Source organism: Heterodontus francisci, chromosome 9, assembly GCF_036365525.1.
Source record: "Heterodontus francisci isolate sHetFra1 chromosome 9, sHetFra1.hap1, whole genome shotgun sequence".
NCBI classification, from domain to species: Eukaryota; Metazoa; Chordata; class Chondrichthyes; order Heterodontiformes; family Heterodontidae; genus Heterodontus; species Heterodontus francisci.
The window spans coordinates 124626030-124650923 of NC_090379.1; positions in this window are offsets into that span (position 1 = coordinate 124626030).

A 24894-nucleotide genomic window follows, 5' to 3' on the forward strand; every position below is an offset into this window, starting at 1 on the left:
AGGGGGATCGAGTTTCAGAGCCACGGGGTCATGATGCAGCTGTACAAAACTCTGGTGAGGCCGCACCTGGAGTATTGCGTGCAGTTCTGGTCACCGCATTATAGGAAGGATGTCGAAGCTTTGGAAAGGGTGCAGAGGAGATTTACTAGGATGTTGCCTGGTATGGAAGGAAGGTCTTACGAGGAAAGGCTGAGGGACTTGGGGTTGTTTTCGTTAGAGAGAAGGAGGAGGAGAGGTGACTTAATAGAGACATACAAGATAATCAGAGGGTTAGATAGGGTGGATAGTGAGAGTCTTTTTCCTCGGATGAGGATGGCAAACACGAGGGGACATAGCTTTAAGTTGAGGGGTGAAAGATATAGGACAGATGTCAGAGGTAGTTTCTTTACGCAGAGAGTAGTAGGGGCGTGGAACGCCCTGCCTGCAACAGTAGTAGACTCGCCAACTTTAAGGGCATTTTAGTGGTCATTGGATAGACATATGGATGTAAATGGAATAGTGTAGGTCAGATGATCGGCGCAACATCGAGGGCCGAAGGGCCTGTACTGCGCTGTAATATTCTAATACTAATTCTAATTCTGACACTCTCTATCTCTCTCTGACACTCTGAATCAGTCTCTGACACTCTCTGAAATTCTCCATAACTCTCTGAAACTCTCTGGCACTCTCTGACATCCTCTGTCACTCTCAGACACTCTCAGACACTCACTATCACTCTCTGACACTCTCTGAAATTCTCTAACACTCTCTGACAGTCTCTGACAGTCTCTATCACTCTCTGATACTCTCTGACACTCTCAATCACCTTCTGACACTCTCTATCTCTCTCTGACACTCTCTATCTCTCTCTGACACTCTCTGACATTCTCTGACACTCTCTGACACCCTCTGACACTCTCTATCACTCTCTATGACTCTCGATCACTCTCTGACACTCTCTGACACACTCTGACACTCTCTGACAATCATTGACACCCTCTGACACTCTCTATCACTCTCTATCACTCCTTGACACACTCAGACACACTCTGACACTTCAGACACTCTCAGACGCTAACTATCACTCTCTGACGAACTCTCTGACACTCTCTTACACTCTCTGACACTCTCTGAGATTCTCTGACACTATCTGACACTCTCTATCACTCTCTATCGTTCTCTGACACTCTCTGACACTCTCAGACACTCTCTATCACTCACTATCACTCTCTGACACTCTCTGACACTCTCTATCACTCTCTGACACTCTCTGACACTCTCTGACACTCTCTATCACTCTCTGACACTCTCTGACACTCTCTGACATTCACTATCACTCTCTGACACTCTCCATCTCTCTCTGACACTCTCTGACACTCTCTGACACTCTCTATCTCTCTCTGACACTCAGACACTCTCTGACACTCACTATCACTATCTGACACTATCTGACACTCTCCATCACTCTCTATCACTCTCTGACACTCCCTGACACTCTCAGAAACTAACTATCACTCTCTGACACTCACTATCACTCTCTGACACTCTCAGAAACTCTCGCTCAATCTCTGACACTCTCTATCTCCCTCTGACACTCTCTGACACTCTCTATCACTCACTATCACTCTCTGACACTCTCTGACACTCTCTATCACTCTCTATCACTCTCTGACGCTCTCTGACACTCTCTGACGCTCTCTGACACTCTCTATCACTCTCTGACACTCTCTGACACTCACTATCACTCTCTGGCACTCTCAATCTCTCTCTGACACTCACGATCACTCTCTTACACGCTCTATCACTATCTGACACTCTCTGACACTCTCTATCACTCTCTGACACTCTCTGACACCCTCTGACACTCTCTATCACTATCTGACACTCTCTGACACTCTCTGACACTCTCTATCACTCTCTGACACTCTCAGACAATCACTATCACTCTCTGACTCTCTCTATCACTCTCTGCCACTCTCTGACACTCTCTATCACTCTATGACACTCTCTATCACTCTCTGACACTCTCTATCACTATCTGACACTCTCTGACACTCTTTGACACTGTCTATCACTCTCTGACACTCTCTGACACTCTCAGACAATCACTATCACTCTCTGGCACGCTCTATCACTATCTGACACTCTCTGACACTCTCTATCACTCTCTGACACTCTCTGAAACCCTCTGACACTCTGTATCACTCTCTGACACTCTCTGAAACCCTCTGACACTCTCTATCACTCTCTGACACTCTCTGACACTCTCTGACACTCTCTGACACTCACTATCACTCTCTGACTCTCTCTATCACTTTCTGCCACTCTCTGACACTCTCTATCACTCTATGACACACTCTCTCACTCTCTGACACTCTCTATCACTATCTGACACTCTCTGACACTCTCTGACACTCTCTATCACTCTCTGACACTCTCAGACACTCACTATCTCTCTCTGACTCTCTCTGCCACTCTCTGACACTCTCTGACACTCTCTGACACTCTCTATCACTCTCTATCACTCTCTGACACTCTCTGACACTCTCTGACAATCTCAGACACTCTCAGACACTCTCAGACACTCTCTGACACTCTCTGACACTCTCTGACACTCTCTGACACACTCTGAAACTCACTATCACTCTCTGACACTCTCTATCACTCTCTATCACTCTCTGGCAATCACTATCACTCTCTGACTCTCTCTATCACTCTCTGCCACTCTCTGACACTCTCTCTCACTCTATGCCACTCTCTATCACTCTCTGATACGCTCTGACACTCTCTGACACACTCTGACTCTGTCAGACACTCTCAGACACTCTCAGACACTCTCAGACACACTCTGACACTCTCTGACACACTCTGAAGCTCACTATCACTCTCTGACACTCTCTGACACTCTCTGACAATCACAGACACTCTCAGACAATCTCAGACACGCTCAGACACACTCTGACACTCTCTGACACACTCTGAAGCTCACTATCACTCTCTGACACTCTCTGTGACACTCTATCACTCTCTGACACTCTCTGACACTCTCTATCATTCTCTGACACTCTCTGACACTCTCTGACACTCTCAGACACTCTCTGACACTCTCTGACACTCTCTATCACTCTCTATCACTCTCTATCACTCTCTGACACTCTCTGAAACTCACTATCACTCTCTGTCACTCTCTATCATTCTCTGACACTCTCTGACACTCTCAGACACTCACAATCACTCTCTGACACTCTCTATCACTCTCTGACACTCTCTGAAACTCACTATCACTCTCTGTCACTCTCTATCATTCTCTGACACTCTCTGACACTGTCAGACACTCACTATCACTCTCTGATACTCTCTGACACTCTATCACTCTCTGACATCCTCTATCTCTCTCTGACACTCTCCATCTCTCTCTGACACTCTCAATCACTCTCTGACACTCTCTGACACTCTCTGACACACTCTGACACTCTCAGACACTCTCAGACACTCACTATCACTCTCTAACACTCTCTGACACCCTCTATCTCTCTCTGACACTCTGTGACACTCTCTATTACTCTCTATCGCTCTCTGACACTCTCTGACACTCTCAGACATTCACTATCACTCTCTGCCACTATCTGACACTCTCTATCACTCTCTGACACTCTCTGACACTCTCTGACACTCTCTGACATACTCTGACATTCTCTATCACTCTCTGACACTCTCTGGCACCCTCTGACACTCTCTGACATACTCTGACTCTCTCTATCACTCTCTGACACTCTCTGAAACTCACTATCACTCTCTGACACTCTCTATCACTTTCTATCATTCTCTGACACTCTCTGACACTCTCAGACACTCACTATCACTCTCTGCCACTCTCTGACACTCTCTATCACTCGCTGACACTCTCTGCCACTCTCTGACAATCTCAGACACTCTCAGACACTCTCAGACACTCTCAGACACGCTCAGACACTCTCTGACACTCTCTGACACTCTCAGACACTCACTATCACTCTCTGCCACTCTCTGACACTCTCTATCACTCGCTGACACTCTCTGCCACTCTCTGACAATCTCAGATACTCTCAGACACTCTCAGACACTCTCAGACACTCTCAGACACTCTCTGACACTCTCTGACATACTCTGACACTCTCTATCACTCTCTGACAATCTCTGAAACTCACTATCACTCTCTGACACTCTCTATCACTTTCTATCATTCTCTGACACTGTCTGACACTCTCAGACACTCACTATCACTCTCTGATACTCTCTGACACTCTCTATCACACTCTGGCACTCTCTATCTCTCTCTGACACTCTCTATCTCTCTCTGACACTCTCTATCACTCTCTGACACACTATGACACTCTCTGACACTCTCAGACACTCTCAGACACTCACTATCACTCTCTGACACTCTCTGACAGTCTCTATCACTCTCTGACACCCTCTATCTCTCTCTGAAACTCTCAGACACTCTCAGACACTCTCAGACACTCTCTATCTCTCTCTGACACTCTCTGAAACTCACTATCACTCTCTGACACTCTCTGACACTCTCTATCATTCTCTGACACTCTCTGACACTCTCAGACACTCACTATCACTCTCTGATATTCTCTGACACTCTCTATCACTCTATGCCACTCTCTATCTCTCTCTGACACTCTCTATCTATCTCTGACACTCTCAATCACTCTCTGAAACTCACTATCACTCTCTGACACTCTCTATCGCTCTCTGACACTCTCTGAAACTCACTATCACTCTCTGACACTCTCTGAAACTCACTATCACTCTCTGACACTCTCTGAAACTCACTATCACTCTCTGACACTCTCTGACACTCTCTATCATTCTCTGACACACTCTGACACTCTCAGACACTCTCAGACACTCACTATCACTCTCTGACTCTCTCTGTCACTCTCTGCCACTCTCTGTCACTCGCTGACACTCTCTGAAACTCTCTGACACTCTCTGACACTCTCTGACACACTCTGACACTCGCAGACACTCTCAGACACTCACTATCACTCTCTAACACTCTCTGACACTCTCTGACAGTCTCTATCACTCTCTGACACCCTCTATCTCTCTCTGACACTCTGTGACACTCACTATCACTCTCTATCACTTTCCTTAAAGGTGCGGAGCTGAGTAAACCAGAGCCACTACAAATGTAGTGTCTCCCACCCATCCTCCTCCTCTAACCTAATAATAAGACCCTTTTTACCCTCCTCCTCTAACCAAAAAGGACTGAGCAGGTAAGCTATTTACTGTTTTTGTTAATATCTATAGTTGTACTTAACTAAGGGGTAATTGAATAAAAGAAATGGCAGCCAGTGTAGTGTATTGCTCCTCCTGCGGAATGTTCGAGGTGAGGGAAACCTCCGGTGGCCCTGCCGACTTCACCTGCTGGAAGTGCATCCGTCTCCAGCTCCTATCAGACCGTGTTAGGGAATTGGAGCTGGAGCTGGATGAACTGAGGATCATTCGGGAAGCTGAGGGGTTGATAGATAGAAGCTACACGGAGGTCGCTACTCCACAAATCAAAGGCAGCTGGGTAACAGTTAGAGGTGGGAAGAGGTCAGTGCAGGGATCTCCTGTGGTCGTTCCCCTCAACAACAAGTATACAGTTTTAGATACTGTTGGGGGGGACGGCCTATCGGGGGCAGGCTGCAGTGACCGGGCCTCTGGCACGGGGTCCTGCACTGTGGCTCAGAAGGGAAGGAGGGAGAATGGGAGAGCACTAGTCATCGGGGACTCGATGGTGAGGAGTACGGACAGGCGGTTCTGTGGGCGCAGGCGAGACGCACGGATGGTTTGTTGCCTCCCTGGTGCCAGGGTCCGTGATGTTTGTGATCGCGTCTTCAGGATCCTTAAAGGGGAGGGGGAGCAGCCAGAGGTCGTGGTGCACATTGGCACCAACGACGTAGGAAGGAAGGGTGGCACAGATGTTAGAAGTGAGTTTAGGGAGTTAGGCTGGAAGCTGAAAGCTCGGACGGACAGAGTTGTTATCTCTGGTTTGTTGCCGGCGCCACGTGATAGTGAGGCTAGGAATAGGGAGAGAGCACAGCTGAACACGTGGCTGCAGGAATGGTGTAGGAGGGAGGGCTTCCAGTTCTTGGATAATTGGACTGCATTCTGGGGAAGATGGGACCTGTTCAAACAGGACGGGCTGCATCTGAACCAGAGGGGCACCAATATCCTGGGAGGGAGGTTTGCTAGTACTGTTCGGGAGGGTTTAAACTAGTTTGGGAGGGGGATGGGAACCGGACTTGTAATCCAGGGACCAGTGGGTCCACTCAGAAAGACAAAGAGTGTAGTGAGGTATTGGGGAAGGTAGCACTGTCGCAGAGGACAGATGGGCACGGAGAAGGGTTAAAGTGCGTATACTTCAACGCAAGAAGCATCAGGAATAAGGTGAGTGAATTGAAGGCGTGGATGGGCACTTGGGACTACGATGTTGTGGCCATCACTGAAACGTGGATAGGTGAGGGGGAGGAATGGTTTTTGGAGGTACCTGGTTATAGATGTTTTCATAAGATTAGGAATGGTGGTAAAAGAGGTGGGGGGGTGGCATTGTTAGTTAGAAATAGTGTAACAACTGCTGAAAGAATTTTCGAGGAGGATCTGCCGACTGAGGCACTGTGGGTTGAGGTCAGGAACAGGAAAGGAGCAGTCACCTTGATGGGAGTTTTCTATAGGCCCCCCAATAGCAGCAGGGAGGTGGAAGAGCAGATTGGGAAACAGATTTTGGAAAGGAGCAGAAGTCACAGGGTAGTAATTATGGGGGATTTCAACTTCCCAAATATGGATTGGCAACTCTTTAGATCGAATAGTTTGGATGGGGTAGTGTTTGTGCAGTATGTCCAGGAAGCTTTTCTGACTCAGTATGTAGACTGCCCGACCAGAGGGGAGGCAATATTGGATTTGGTACTAGGTAATGAACCAGGGCAAGTGATAGAGCTGTTGGTGGGCGAGCACTTTGGAGATAGTGATCACAATTCTGTAGCATTCACTGTGGTAATGGAGAGGGATAGGTATGTGCAACAGGGCAAGGTTTACAATTGGGGGAAGGGTAGATATGATGCTGTCAGGCAGGAACTGAGGAGCATAAGTTGGGAGCAGATGCTGGCAGGGAAGGGCACGGTCGAAATGTGGAACTTTTTCAAGGAGCAGATAGTAGGGGCCATTGATAAGCATGTCCCTGTCAGACAGGGAAGGGATGGTCATGTGAGGGAACCGTGGTTGACAAGAGAGGTTGAGAGTCTTGTTAGGAAGAAGAAGGATGCGTATATAAAGTTGAGGAAAAAGGGCACAGGCATAGCTCTGGAGGGATACAAGATGGCCAGGAAGGATCTGAAGAAAGGGATTAGGAGAGCTAAGAGAGGGCATGAAAAATGCTTGGCGGGTAGGATAAAAGAAAACCCCAAGGCCTTTTACGCGTATGTCAGAAATGTGAGGATGACTAGGGGGACCGTAGGTCCGGTCAAGGACAATAGCGGGAGACTGTGTGTTGAGCCGGAAGAGATAAGTGAGGTTTTGAATGAGTACTTCTCTTCGGTATTTACGAATGAGAAGGGGTGTATTACTGAAGAGGACGGTGGGAAGCAGACTGGTAAGCTCGAGGAAGTGCTCGTTAGGAGGGAAGATGTGTTGGGGTTTTTGAATAACTTGAAGATAGACAAGTCTCCCGGGCCTGACGGGGTATATCCAAGGATGTTATGGGAAGCAAGGGATGAAATTGCAGAGCCGCTGGCAATGATCTTTTCATCTTCTCTGCTGACGGGGGTGGTACCAGGTGATTGGAGGGTGGCAAATGTTGTGCCCCTGTTCAAGAAAGGGAATAGGAACAACCCTGGGAATTACAGGCCAGTTAGTCTTACTTCGGTGGTAGGCAAGTTGATGGAAAAGGTGCTGAGGGATAGGATTTCTGAGCATCTGGAAAGACACTGCTTGATTCGGGACAGTCAGCACGGTTTTGTGAGGGGTAGGTCTTGCCTCACAAGCCTGATTGAATTCTTTGAGCAGGTGACCAAGCAAGTGGATGAGGGTAAACCAGTGGATGTGGTGTACATGGATTTTAGTAAGGCATTTGATAAGGTCCCCCATGGTAGACTTATGGAGAAAGTCAGGAGGCATGGGATAGTGGGGAATGTGGCCAGTTGGATTAAGAATTGGCTAACTGATAGAAGGCAGAGAGTGGTCTTAGATGGTAAATACTCAGCCTGGAGCCCAGTTACCAGTGGCGTGCCGCAGGGATCAGTTCTGGGTCCTCTCCTGTTTGTGATTTTTATTAACGACTTGGATGAGGAAGTCGAAGGGTGGGTCAGTAAATTTGCAGATGATACAAAGGTTGGTGGAGTTGTGGATACCGAGGAGGGCTATTGTCGTCTGCAAAGGGACTTGGATAGGTTGCAGTGCTGGGCTGAAAAGTGGCAGATGGAGTTTAACCCTGAAAAGTGTGAGGTCGTCCATTTTGGAAGGACAAACATGAATGCAAAATACTGGGTTAACGGTAGGGTTCTTGGGCATGTGGAGGAGCAGAGAGACCTTGGGGTCTATGTGCATAGATCATTGAAAGTTGCAACTCAAGTGGATAGGGCTGTGAAGAAGGCATATGGGGTGTTAGCGTTCATTAGCAGAGGGATTGAATTTAAGAGCCGTGAGGTGATGATGCAGCTGTACAGGACCTTGGTAAGGCCTCATTTGGAGTACTGTGTGCAGTTCTGGTCGCCTCATTTTAGGAAGGATGTGGAAGCCTTGGAGAGGGTGCAGAGGAGATTTACCAGGATGTTGCCTGGAATGGAGAATAAGTCTTACGAGGAAAGGCTGAACATTCTAGGCCTCTTCTCATTAGAAAGGAGAAGGATGAGGGGTGACATGATAGAGGTTTATAAGATGATCAGGGGAATAGATAGGGTAGACAGTCAGAAACTTTTTCCCCGGGTGGAGCAAAGCGTTACAAGGGGTCATAAATTTAAGGTGAAGGGTGGGAGATATAAGGGGGATGTCAGGGGAAGGTTCTTTACCCAGAGAGTGGTCGAGGCATGGAATGCCTTGCCCGGGGAAGTTGTTGAGTCAGAAACTTTAGGGACTTTCAAAAGGCTTTTGGATAGGTATATGGATAAAGGAGAATGATGGGGTATAGATTAAATTGTCCTTGACAGAGGACAAAGGATCGGCACAACATTGTGGGCCGAAGGGCCTGTTCTGTGCTGTATGTTCTATGTTCTATGTTCTATGTTCTATCGCTCTCTGACACTCTCTGACACTCTCAGACACTCACTATCACTCTCTGCCACTCTCTGACACTCTCTATCACTCGCTGACACTCTCTGACCCTCTCTGACACTCTCTGACACTCTCTGACACTCTCTGACACTCTCTGACATACTCTGACACTCTCTATCACTCTCTGACACTCTCTGGCACCCTCTGACACTCTCTGACATACTCTGACTCTCTCTATCACTCTCTGACTCTCTCTGAAACTCACTATCACTCTCTGACACTCTCTATCACTTTCTATCATTCTCTGACACTCTCTGACACTCTCAAACAATCTCAGACACTCTCAGACACTCTCAGACACTCTCTGACACTCTCTGACATACTCTGACACTCTCTATCACTCTCTGACACTCTCTGAAACTCACTATCACTCTCTGACACTCTCTATCACTTTCTATCATTCTCTGACACTGTCTGACACTCTCTGACACTCACTATCACTCTCTGATACTCTCTGACACTCTCTATCACTCTCTGACACTCTCTATCTCTCTCTGACACTCTCTATTACTCTCTGACACTCTCTGGCACCCTCTGACACTCTCAGACATACTCTGACTCTCTCCATCACTCTCTGACACTCTCTGAAACTCACTATCACTCTCTGACACTCTCTATCACTTTCTATCATTCTCTGACATTCTCTGACACTCTCAGACACTCACTATCACTCTCTGCCACTCTCTGACACTCTCTATCACTCGCTGACACTCTCTGCCACTCACTGACAATCTCAAACACTCTCAGACACTCTCAGACACTCTCTGACACTCTCTGACATACTCTGACACTCTCTATCACTCTCTGACAATCTCTGAAACTCACTATCACTCTCTGACACTCTCTATCACTTTCTATCATTCTCTGACACTGTCTGACACTCTCAGACACTCACTATCACTCTCTGATACTCTCTGACACTCTCTATCACTCTCTGACACTCTCTATCTCTCTCTGACACTCTCTATCACTCTCTGACACTCTCTGACACCCTGTGACACTCTCAATCACTCTCTGACACACTCTGACACACTCTGACACTCTCAGACACTCTCAGACACTCACTATCACTCTCTGACACTCTCTGACACTCTCTGACAGTCTCTATCACTCTCTGACACCCTCTATCTCTCTCTGACACTCTGTGACACTCTCTATCACTCTCTATCGCTCTCTGACACTCTCTGAAACTCACTATCATTCTCTGACACTCTCTGACATTCTCTATCATTCTCTGACACTCTCTGACACTCTCAGACACTCACTATCACTCTCTGATACTCTCTGACACTCTCTATCACACTCTGACACTCTCAGACACTCTCAGACACTCACTATCACTCTCTGACACTCTCTGACACTCTCTGACACTCTCTGACACTCTCTGACAGTCTCTATCACTCTCTGACACCCTCTATCTCTCTCTGACACTCTGTGACACTCTCTATCACTCTCTATCGCTCTCTGACACTCTCTGAAACTCACTATCAATCTCTGACAGTCTCTGAAACTCACTATCACTCTCTGACACTCTCTGAAACTCACTATCACTCTCTGACACTCTCTGACACACTCTGACACTCTCAGACACTCTCAGACACTCACTATCACTCTCTAACACTCTCTGACACCCTCTATCTCTCTCTGACACTCTGTGACACTCTCTATTACTCTCTATCGCTCTCTGACACTCTCTGACACTCTCAGACATTCACTATCACTCTCTGCCACTATCTGACACTCTCTATCACTCTCTGACACTCTCTGACACTCTCTGACATACTCTGACATTCTCTATCACTCTCTGACACTCTCTGGCACCCTCTGACACTCTCTGATATACTCTGACTCTCTCTATCACTCTCTGACACTCTCTGAAACTCACTATCACTCTCTGACACTCTCTATCACTTTCTATCATTCTCTGACACTCTCAGACACTCACTATCACTCTCTGCCACTCTCTGACACTCTCTATCACTCGCTGACACTCTCTGCCACTCTCTGACAATCTCAGACACTCTCAGACACTCTCAGACACTCTCAGACACTCTCTGACACTCTCTATCACTCGCTGACACTCTCTGCCACTCTCTGACAATCTCAGACACTCTCAGACACTCTCAGACACTCTCAGACACTCTCTGACACTCTCTGACACTCTCAGACACTCACTATCACTCTCTGCCACTCTCTGACACTCACTATCACTCTCTGCCACTCTCTGACACTCTCTATCACTCGCTGACACTCTCTGCCACTCTCTGACAATCTCAGATACTCTCAGACACTCTCAGACACTCTCAGACACTCTCAGACACTCTCTGACACTCTCTGACATACTCTGACACTCTCTATCACTCTCTGACAATCTCTGAAACTCACTATCACTCTCTGACACTCTCTATCACTTTCTATAATTCTCTGACACTGTCTGACACTCTCAGACACTCACTATCACTCTCTGATACTCTCTGACACTCTCTATCACACTCTGGCACTCTCTATCTCTCTCTGACACTCTCTATCTCTCTCTGACACTCTCTATCACTCTCTGACACCCTCTGACACCCTTTGACACTCTCTATCACACTCTGACACACTATGACACTCTCTGACACTCTCAGACACTCTCAGACACTCACTATCACTCTCTGACACTCTCTGACACTCTCTGACAGTCTCTATCACTCTCTGACACCCTCTATCTCTCTCTGAAACTCTCAGACACTCTCAGACACTCTCAGACACTCACTATCAATCTCTGACACTCTCTGAAACTCACTATCACTCTCTGACACTCTCTGACACTCTCAGACACTCACTATCACTCTCTGATATTCTCTGACACTCTCTATCACTCTATGACACTCTCTATCTCTCTCTGACACTCTCTATCTATCTCTGACACTCTCAATCACTCTCTGAAACTCACTATCACTCTCTGACACTCTCTATCGCTCTCTGACACTCTCTGAAACTCACTATCACTCTCTGACACTCTCTGAAACTCACTATCACTCTCTGACACTCTCTGAAACTCACTATCACTCTCTGACACTCTCTGACACTCTCTATCATTCTCTGACACACTCTGACACTCTCAGAAACTCTCAGACACTCACTATCACTCTCTGACTCTCTCTGTCACTCTCTGCCACTCTCTGTCACTCGCTGACACTCTCTGAAACTCTCTGACACTCTCTGACACTCTCTGACACACTCTGACACTCGCAGACACTCTCAGACACTCACTATCACTCTCTAACACTCTCTGACACTCTCTGACAGTCTCTATCTCTCTCTGACACCCTCTATCTCTCTCTGACACTCTGTGACACTCTCTATCACTCTCTATCGCTCTCTGACACTCTCTGACACTCTCAGACACTCACTATCACTCTCTGCCACTCTCTGACACTCTCTATCACTCGCTGACACTCTCTGACACTCTCTATCACTCGCTGACACTCTCTGACCCTCTCTGACACTCTCTGACACTCTCTGACACTCTCTGACATACTCTGACACTCTCTATCACTCTCTGACACTCTCTGGCACCCTCTGACACTCTCTGACATACTCTGACTCTCTCTATCACTCTCTGACTCTCTCTGAAACTCACTATCACTCTCTGACACTCTATCACTTTCTATCATTCTCTGACACTCTCTGACACTCTCAAACAATCTCAGACACTCTCAGACACTCTCAGACACTCTCTGACACTCCCTGACATACTCTGACACTCTCTATCACTCTCTGACACTCTCTATCACTTTCTATCATTCTCTGACACTGTCTGACACTCTCTGACACTCACTATCACTCTCTGCCACTCTCTGACACTCTCTATCACTCGCTGACACTCTCTGACCCTCTCTGACACTCTCTGACACTCTCTGACACTCTCTGACATACTCTGACACTCTCTATCACTCTATGACACTCTCTGGCACCCTCTGACACTCTCTGACATACTCTGACTCTCTCTATCACTCTCTGACTCTCTCTGAAACTCACTATCACTCTCTGACACTCTCTGAAACTCACTATCACTTTCTATCATTCTCTGACACTCTCAAACAATCTCAGACACTCTCAGACACTCTCAGACACTCTCTGACACTCTCTGACATACTCTGACACTCTCTATCACTCTCTGACACTCTCTGAAACTCACTATCACTCTCTGACACTCTCTATCACTTTCTATCATTCTCTGACACTGTCTGACACTCTCTGACACTCACTATCACTCTCTGATACTCTCTGACACTCTCTGACACTCTCTGACACTCTCTATCTCTCTCTGACACTCTCTATTTCTCTCTGACACTCTCTGGCACCCTCTGACACTCTCAGACATACTCTGACTCTCTCTATCACTCTCTGACACTCTCTGAAACTCACTATCACTCTCTGACACTCTCTATCACTTTCTATCATTCTCTGACATTCTCTGGCACTCTCAGACACTCACTATCACTCTCTGCCACTCTCTGACACTCTCTATCACTCGCTGACACTCTCTGCCACTCACTGACAATCTCAAACACTCTCAGACACTCTCAGACACTCTCAGACACTCTCTGACACTCTCTGACATACTCTGACACTCTCTATCACTCTCTGACAATCTCTGAAACTCACTATCACTCTCTGACACTCTCTATCACTTTCTATCATTCTCTGACACTGTCTGACACTCTCAGACACTCACTATCACTCTCTGATACTCTCTGACACTCTCTATCACTCTCTGACACTCTCTATCTCTCTCTGACACTCTCTATCACTCTCTGACACTCTCTGACACCCTGTGACACTCTCAATCACTCTCTGACACACTCTGACACACTCTGACACTCTCAGACACTCTCAGACACTCACTATCATTCTCTGACACTCTCTGACACTCTCTGACAGTCTCTATCACTCTCTGACACCCTCTATCTCTCTCTGGCACTCTGTGACACTCTCTATCACTCTCTATCGCTCTCTGACACTCTCTGAAACTCACTATCATTCTCTGACACTCTCTGACACTCTCTATCATTCTCTGACACTCTCTGACACTCTCATACACTCACTATCACTCTCTGATACTCTCTGACACTCTCTATCACTCTCTGACACTCTCAGACACTCTCAGACACTCACTATCACTCTCTGACACTCTCTGACACTCTCTGACACTCTCTGACAGTCTCTATCACTCTCTGACACCCTCTATCTCTCTCTGACACTCTGTGACACTCTCTATCACTCTCTATCGCTCTCTGACACTCTCTGAAACTCACTATCAATCTCTGACAGTCTCTGAAACTCACTATCACTCTCTGACACTCTCTGAAACTCACTATCACTCTCTGACACTCTCTGACACTCTCTGACACTCTCTGACACTCACTATCACTCTCTGACTCTCTCTATCACTCTCTGCCACTCTCTGACACTCTCTATCACTCTATGACACACTCTCTCACTCTCTGACACTCTCTATCACTATCTGACACTCTCTGACACTCTCTGACACTCTCTATCACTCTCTATCACTCTCTATCACTCTCTGACACTCTCTGACAATCTCAGACACTCTCAGACACTCTCAGACGCTCTCAGACACTCTCTGAAACTCACTATCACTCTCTGACACGCTCTATCACTTTCTATCATTCTCTGACAATGTCTGACACTCTCAGACACTCACTATCACTCTCTGATACTCTCTGACATTCTCTATCACTCTCTGACACTCTCTATCTCTCTCTGACACTCTCTATCACTCTTTGACACTCTCTGACACCCTGTGACACTCTCAATCACTCTCGGATACACTCTGACACACTCTGACACTCTCAGACACTCACTATCACTCTCTGACACTCTGTGACACTCTCTATCACTCTCTATCGCTCTCTGACACTCTCTGACAATCTCAGACACTCTCAGACACTCTCAGACACTCACTATCACTCTCTGACTCTCTCTATCACACTCTGCCACTCTCTATCACTCTCTGAAACTCTCTGACATACTCTGACACTCTCGATCACTCTCGATCACTCTCTGACACTCTCTGACACTCTCAGACACTCACTATCACTCTCTGATACTCTCTGACACTCTCTATCACTCTCAGACACTCTCTATCTCTCTCTGACACTCTCTATCACTCTCTGACACTCTCTGACACTCTCTATCTCTCTCTGACACTCTCTATCACTCTCTGACACTCTCTGACACTCTCTGACACTCTCTGACACTCTCTATAACTCTCTGCCACTCTCTATCACTCGCTGACACTCTCTGACACTCTCTGAGACTCTCTGACATACTCTGACACTCTCTATCACTCTCTGACACTCTCTGAAACTCACTATCACTCTCTGACACTCTCTATCACTTTCTATCATTCTCTGACAATGTCTGACACTCTCAGACACTCACTATCACTCTCTGATACTCTCTGACACTCTCTATCACTCTCTGACACTCTCTATCTCTCTCTGACACTCTCTATCACTCTCTGACACTCTCTGACACCCTGTGACACTCACTATCACTCTCTGACACTCTCTGACACTCTCTGACAGTCTCTATCACTCTCTGACACCCTCTATCTCTCTCTGACACTCTGTGACACTCTCTATCACTCTCTATCGCTCTCTGACACTCTCTGAAACTCACTATCATTCTCTGACACTCTCTGACACTCTCTATCATTCTCTGACACTCTCTGACACTCTCAGACACTCACTATCACTCTCTGATACTCTCTGACACTCTCTATCACTCTCTGACACTCTCAGACACTCTCAGACACTCACTATCACTCTCTGACACTCTCTGACACTCTCTGACACTCTCTGACACTCTCTGACAGTCTCTATCACTCTCTGACACCCTCTATCTCTCTCTGACACTCTGTGACACTCTCTATCACTCTCTATCGCTCTCTGACACTCTCTGAAACTCACTATCAATCTCTGACAGTCTCTGAAACTCACTATCACTCTCTGACACTCTCTGAAACTCACTATCACTCTCTGAAACTCTCTGACACTCTCTGACACTCTCTGACACTCTCTGACACTCACTATCACTCTCTGACTCTCTCTATCAGTCTCTGCCACACTCTGACACTCTCTATCACTCTATGACACACTCTCTCACTCTCTGACACTCTCTATCACTATCTGACACTCTCTGACACTCTCTGACACTCTCTATCACTCTCTGACAGTCTCTATCACTCTCTGACACCCTCTATCTCTCTCTGACACTCTGTGACACTCTCTATTACTCTCTATCGCTCTCTGACACTCTCTGACACTCTCAGACATTCACTATCACTCTCTGCCACTATCTGACACTCTCTATCACTCTCTGACACTCTCTGACACTCTCTGACTCTCTCTGACATACTCTGACACTCTCTATCACTCTCTGACACTCTCTGGCACCCTCTGACACTCTCTGACATACTCTGACTCTCTCTATCACTCTCTGACACTCTCTGAAACTCACTATCACTCTCTGACACTCTCTATCACTTTCTATCATTCTCTGACACTCTCTGACAGTCTCAGACACTCACTATCACTCTCTGCCACTCTCTGACACTCTCTATCACTCTCTGCCACTCTCTGACACTCTCTATCACTCGCTGACACTCTCTGCCACTCTCTGACAATCTCAGACACTCTCAGACACTCTCAGACACTCTCAGACACTCTCAGACACTCTCTGACACTCTCTGACATACTCTGACACTCTCTATCACTCTCTGACAATCTCTGAAACTCACTATCACTCTCTGACACTCTCTATCACTTTCTATCATTCTCTGACACTGTCTGACACTCTCAGACACTCACTATCACTCTCTGATACTCTCTGACACTCTCTATCACACTCTGGCACTCTCTATCTCTCTCTGACACTCTCTATCTCTCTCTGACACTCTCTATCACTCTCTGACACTCTCTGACACCCTTTGACACTCTCTATCACTCTCTGACACACTATGACACTCTCTGACACTCTCAGACACTCTCAGACACTCACTATCACTCTCTGACACTCTCTGACAGTCTCTATCACTCTCTGACACCCTCTATCTCACTCTGAAACTCTCAGACACTCTCAGACACTCTCTGACACTCTCTGACACTCTCTGACACTCTCTATAACTCTCTGCCACTCTCTATCACTCGCTGACACTCTCTGACACTCTCTGACACTCTCTGACATACTCTGACACTCTCTATCACTCTCTGACACTCTCTGAAACTCACTATCACTCTCTGACACTCTCTATCACTTTCTATCATTCTCTGACAATGTCTGACACTCTCAGACACTCACTATCACTCTCTGATACTCTCTGACACTCTCTATCACTCTCTGACACTCTCTATCTCTCTCTGACACTCTCTAACACTCTCTGACACTCTCTGACACTCTCTGACACACTCTGACACTCTCAGACACTCTCAGACACTCACTATCACTCTCTAACACTCTCTGACACTCTCTGACAGTCTCTATCACTCTCTGACACCCTCTATCTCTCTCTGACACTCTGTGACACTCTCTATCACTCTCTATCGCTCTCTGACACTCTCAGACACTCACTATCACTCTCTGCCACTCTCTGACACTCTCTATCACTCGCTGACACTCTCTGACCCTCTCTGACACTCTCTGACACTCTCTGACACTCTCTGACATACTCTGACACTCTCTATCACTCTCTGACACTCTCTGGCACCCTCTGACACTCTCTGACATACTCTGACTCTCTCTATCACTCTCTGACTCTCTCTGAAACTCACTATCACTCTCTGACACTCTATCACTTTCTATCATTCTCTGACACTCTCTGACACTCTCAAACAATCTCAGACACTCTCAGACACTCTCAGACACTCTCTGACACTCCCTGACATACTCTGACACTCTCTATCACTCTCTGACACTCTCTGAAACTCACTATCACTCTCTGACACTCTCTATCACTTTCTATCATTCTCTGACACTGTCTGACACTCTCTGACACTCACTATCACTCTCTGATACTCTCTGACACTCTCTATCTCTCTCTGACACTCTCTATCTATCTCTGACACTCTCAATCACTCTCTGAAACTCACTATCACTCTCTGACACTCTCTATCGCTCTCTGACACTCTCTGAAACTCACTATCACTCTCTGACACTCTCTGAAACTCACTATCACTCTCTGACACTCTCTGAAACTCACTATCACTCTCTGACACTCTCTGACACTCTCTATCATTCTCTGACACACTCTGACACTCTCAGACACTCTCAGACACTCACTATCACTCTCTGACTCTCTCTGTCACTCTCTGCCACTCTCTGTCACTCGCTGACACTCTCTGAAACTCTCTGACACTCTCTGACACTCTCTGACACACTCTGACACTCGCAGACACTCTCAGACACTCACTATCACTCTCTAACACTCTCTGACACTCTCTGACAGTCTCTATCACTCTCTGACACCCTCTATCTCTCTCTGACACTCTGTGACACTCTCTATCACTCTCTATCGCTCTCTGACACTCTCTGACACTCTCAGACACTCACTATCACTCTCTGCCACTCTCTGACACTCTCTATCACTCGCTGACACTCTCTGACCCTCTCTGACACTCTCTGACACTCTCTGACACTCTCTGACATACTCTGACACTCTCTATCACTGTCTGACACTCTCTGGCACCCTCTGACACTCTCTGACATACTCTGACTCTCTCTATCACTCTCTGACTCTCTCTGAAACTCACTATCACTCTCTGACACTCTCTATCACTTTCTATCATTCTCTGACACTGTCTGACACTCTCTGACACTCACTATCACTCTCTGATACTCTCTGACACTCTCTATCACTCTCTGACACTCTCTATCTCTCTCTGACACTCTCTATTTCTCTCTGACACTCTCTGGCACCCTCTGACACTCTCAGACATACTCTGACTCTCTCCATCACTCTCTGACACTCTCTGAAACTCACTATCACTCTCTGACACTCTCTATCACTTTCTATCATTCTCTGACATTCTCTGACACTCTCAGACACTCACTATCACTCTCTGCCACTCTCTGACACTCTCTATCACTCGCTGACACTCTCTGCCACTCACTGACAATCTCAAACACTCTCAGACACTCTCAGACACTCTCAGACACTCTCTGACACTCTCTGACATACTCTGACACTCTCTATCACTCTCTGACAATCTCTGAAACTCACTATCACTCTCTGACACTCTCCATCACTTTCTATCATTCTCTGACACTGTCTGACACTCTCAGACACTCACTATCACTCTCTGATACTCTCTGACACTCTCTATCACACTCTGGCACTCTCTATCTCTCTCTGACACTCTCTATCACTCTCTGACACTCTCTGACACCCTTTGACACTCTCTATCACTCTCTGACACACTATGACACTCTCTGACACTCTCAGACACTCACTATCACTCTCTGACACTCTCTGACACTCTCTGACAGTCTCTATCACTCTCTGACGCCCTCTATCTTTCTCTGAAACTCTCAGACACTCTCAGACACTCTCAGACACTCTCTATCACTCTCTGACACTCTCTGAAACTCACTATCACTCTCTGACACTCTCTGACACTCTCTATCATTCTCTGACACTCTCTGACACTCTCAGACACTCACTATCACTCTCTGATATTCTCTGACACTCTCTATCACTCTCTGACACTCTCTATCTCTCTCTGACACTCTCTATCTCTCTCTGACACTCTCAATCACTCTCTGAAACTCACTATCACTCTCTGACACTCTCTATCGCTCTCTGACACTCTCTGAAACTCACTATCACTCTCTGACACACTCTGAAACTCACTATCACTCTCTGACACTCTCTGAAACTCACTATCACTCTCTGACACTCTCTGACACTCTCTATCATTCTCTGACACACTCTGACACTCTCAGACACTCTCAGACACTCACTATCACTCTCTGACTCTCTCTTTCACTCTCTGCCACTCTCTGTCACTCGCTGACACTCTCTGAAACTCTCTGACACTCTCTGACACTCTCTGACACACTCTGACACTCGCAGACACTCTCAGACACTCTCTGACACTCTCTGACAGTCTCTATCACTCTCTGACACGCTCTATCTCTCTCTGACACTCTGTGACACTCTCTATCACTCTCTATTGCTCTCTGACACTCTCTGACACTCTCAGACACTCACTATCACTCTCTGCCACTCTCTGACACTCTCTATCATTCGCTGACACTCTCTGACCCTCTCTGACACTCTCTGACACTCTCTGACACTCTCTGACACTCTCTGACATACTCTGACACTCTCTATCACTCTCTGACACTCTCTGGCACCCTCTGACACTCTCTGACATACTCTGACTCTCTCTATCACTCTCTGACACTCTCTGAAACTCACTATCACTCTCTGACACTCTCGGACTCTCTCAGACACTCACTATCACTCTCTGATACTCTCTGACACTCTCTATCACACTCTGGCACTCTCTATCTCTCTCTGACACTCTCTATCACTCTCTGACACTCTCTGACACCCATTGACACTCTCTATCACTCTCTGACACACTATGACACTCTCTGACACTCTCAGACACTCTCAGACACTCACTATCACTCTCTGACACTCTCTGACACTCTCTGACACTCTCTGACAGTCTCTATCACTCTCTGACACCCTCTATCTCTCTCTGAAACTCTCAGACACTCTCAGACACTCTCAGACACTCTCTATCACACTCAGACACTCTCTGAAACTCACTATCACTCTCTGACACTCTCTGATACTCTCTATCATTCTCCGACACTCTCTGACACTCTCAGACACTCACTATCACTCTCTGATATTCTCTGACACTCTCTATCACTCTCTGACACTCTCTATCTCTCTCTCTGACACTGTCTATCTCTCTCTGACACTCTCAATCACTCTCTGAAACTCACTATCACTCTCTGACACTCTCTATCGCTCTCTGACACTCTCTGAAACTCACTATCACTCTCTGACACACTCTGAAACTCACTATCACTCTCTGACACTCTCTGAAACTCACTATCACTCTCTGACACTCTCTGACACACTCTATCATTCTCTGACACACTCTGACACTCTCAGACACTCTCAGACACTCACTATCACTCTCTGACTCTCTCTTTCACTCTCTGCCACTCTCTGTCACTCGCTGACACTCTCTGAAACTCTCTGACACTCTCTGACACTCTCTGACACACTCTGACACTCGCAGACACTCTCAGACACTCACTATCACTCTCTAACACTCTCTGACACTCTCTGACAGTCTCTATCACTCTCTGACACACTCTATCTCTCTCTGACACTCTGTGACACTCTCTATCACTCTCTATCGCTCTCTGACACTCACTGACACTCTCAGACACTCACTATCACTCTCTGCCACTCTCTGACACTCTCTGACACTCTCTATCACTCGCTGACACTCTCTGACCCTCTCTGACACTCTCTGACACTCTCTGACACTCTCTGACACTCTCTGACATACTCTGACACTCTCTATCACTCTCTGACACTCTCTGGCACCCTCTGACGCTCTCTGACATACTCTGACTCTCTCTATCACTCTCTGACACTCTCTGAAACTCACTATCACTCTCTGACACTGTCTATCACTTTCTATCATTCTCTGACACTCTCTGAAACTCTCAAACAATCTCAGACACTCTCAGACACTCTCAGACACTCTCTGACACTCTCTGACATACTCTGACACTCTCTATCACTCTCTGACACTCTCTGACACTCTCTGAAACTCACTATCACTCTCTGACACTCTCTATCACTTTCTATCATTCTCTGACACTGTCTGACACTCTCTGACACTCACTATCACTCTCTGATACTCTCTGACACTCTCTATCACTCTCTGACACTCTCTATCTCTCTCTGACACTCTCTATCTCTCTCTGACACTCTCTATCTCTCTCTGACACTCTCTGACACCCTTTGACACTCTCTATCACTCTCTGACACACTATGACACACTCTGACACTCTCAGACACTCACTATCACTCTCTGACACTCTCTGACACTCTCTGACAGTCTCTATCACTCTCTGACACCCTCTATCTCTCTCTGAAACTCTGTGACACTCTCTATCACTCTCTATCACTCTCTGACACTCTCTGACAATCTCAGACACTCTCAGACACTCTCTATCACTCTCTGACACTCTCTGAAACTCACTATCACTCTCTGACACTCTCTGACACTCTCTATCATTCTCTGACACTCTCTGACACTCTCAGACACTCACTATCACTCTCTGATACTCTCTGACACTCTCTATCACTCTCTGACACTCTCTATCTCCCTCTGACACTCTCTATCTCTCTCTGACACTCTCTATCTCTCTCTGACAATCTCAATCACTCTCTGACACTCTCTGACACTCTCTGATACTCTCTATAACTCTCTGCCACTCTCTATCACTCGCTGACACTCTCTGACACTCTCTGACACTCTCTGACATACTCTGACACTCTCTATCACTCTCTGACACTCTCTGAAACTCACTATCACTCTCTGACACGCTCTATCACTTTCTATAATTCTCTGACAATGTCTGACACTCTCAGACACTCACTATCACTCTCTGATACTCTCTGACACTCTCTATCACTCTCTGACACTCTCTATCTCTCTCTGACACTCTCTATCTCTCTCTGACACTCTCTATCACTCTCTGACACTCTCTGACACCCTTTGAGACTCTCTATCACTCTCTGACACACTATGACACACTCTGACACTCTCAGACACTCTCAGACACTCACTATCACTCTCTGACACTCTCTGACACTCTCTGACAGTCTCTATCACTCTCTGACACCCTCTATCTCTCTCTGAAACTCTGTGACACTCTCTATCACTCTCTATCACTCTCTGACACTCTCTGAAACTCACTATAACTCTCTGACACTCTCTGACACTCTCTATCATTCTCTGACACTCTCTGACACTCTCAGACACTCACTATCACTCTCTGATACTCTCTGACACTCTCTATCACTCTCTGACACTCTCTATTTCTCTCTGACACTCTCTATCTCTCTCTGACACTCTCTATCTCTCTCTGACACTCTCAATCACTCTCTGAAACTCACTATCACTCTCTGACACTCTCTGACACTCTCTATCATTCTCTGACACTCTCTGACACTCTCAGACACTCACTTTCACTCTCTGATACTCTCTGATACTCTCTGATACTCTCTATCACTCTCTGACACTCTCTGACACTCTCAGACACTCACTATCACTCTCTGACGCTCTCTGACAGTCTCTATCACTCTCTGATACTCTCTGATACTCTCTATCACTCTCAGACACTCTCAATCACTCTCTGAAACTCACTATCACTCTCTGACACTCTCTGACACTCTCAGACATTCACTTTCACTCTCTGATACTCTCTGACACTCACTATCACTCTCTGACACTCTCTGACACTCTCTGACAGTCTCTATCACTCTCTGACTCCCTCTATCTCTCTCTGACACTCTGTGACACTCTCTATCACTCTCTATCGCTCTCTGACACTCTCTGACACTCTCAGACACTCACTATCACTCTCTGCCACTCTAATACACTCTCTATCACTCGCTGACACTCTCTGACACTCTCTGACACTCTCTGACACTCTCTGACACTCTCTGACATACTCTGACACTCTCTATCACTCTCTGACACTCTCTGGCACCCTCTGACACTCTCTGACATACTCTGACTCTCTCTATCACTCTCTGACACTCTCTGAAACTCACTATCACTCTCTGACACTCTCTATCACTTTCCATCATTCTCTGACACTCTCAGACACTCACTATCGCTCTCTGCCGCTCTCTGACACTCTCTATCACTCGCTGACACTCTCTGCCACTCTCTGACAATCTCAGACACTCTCAGACACTCTCAGACAGTCTCAGACACTCTCTGACACTCTCTGACATACTCTGACATTCTCTATCACTCTCTGACTCTCACTATCACTCTCTGCCACTCTCTGACACTCTCTATCACTCGCTGACACTCTCTGCCACTCTCTGACATTCTCAGACATTCTCAGACACTCTCAGACACTCTCAGACACTCTCAGACACTCTCTGACACTCTCTGACATACTCTGACACTCTCTATCACTCTCTGACACTCTCTGACACTCTCTGAAACTCACTATCACTCTCTGACACTCTCTATCACTTTCTATCATTCTCTGACACTGTCTGACACTCTCAGACACTCACTATCACTCTCTGATACTCTCTGACACTCTCTATCACTCTCTGACACTCTCTATCTCTCTCTGACACTCTCTATCACTCTCTGACACACTATGACACACTCTGACACTCTCAGACACTCTCAGACACTCACTATCACTCTCTGACACTCTCTGACAGTCTCTATCTCTCTCTGACACCCTCTATCTCTCTCTGACACTCTGTGACACTCTCTATCACTCTCTATCACTCTCTGACAC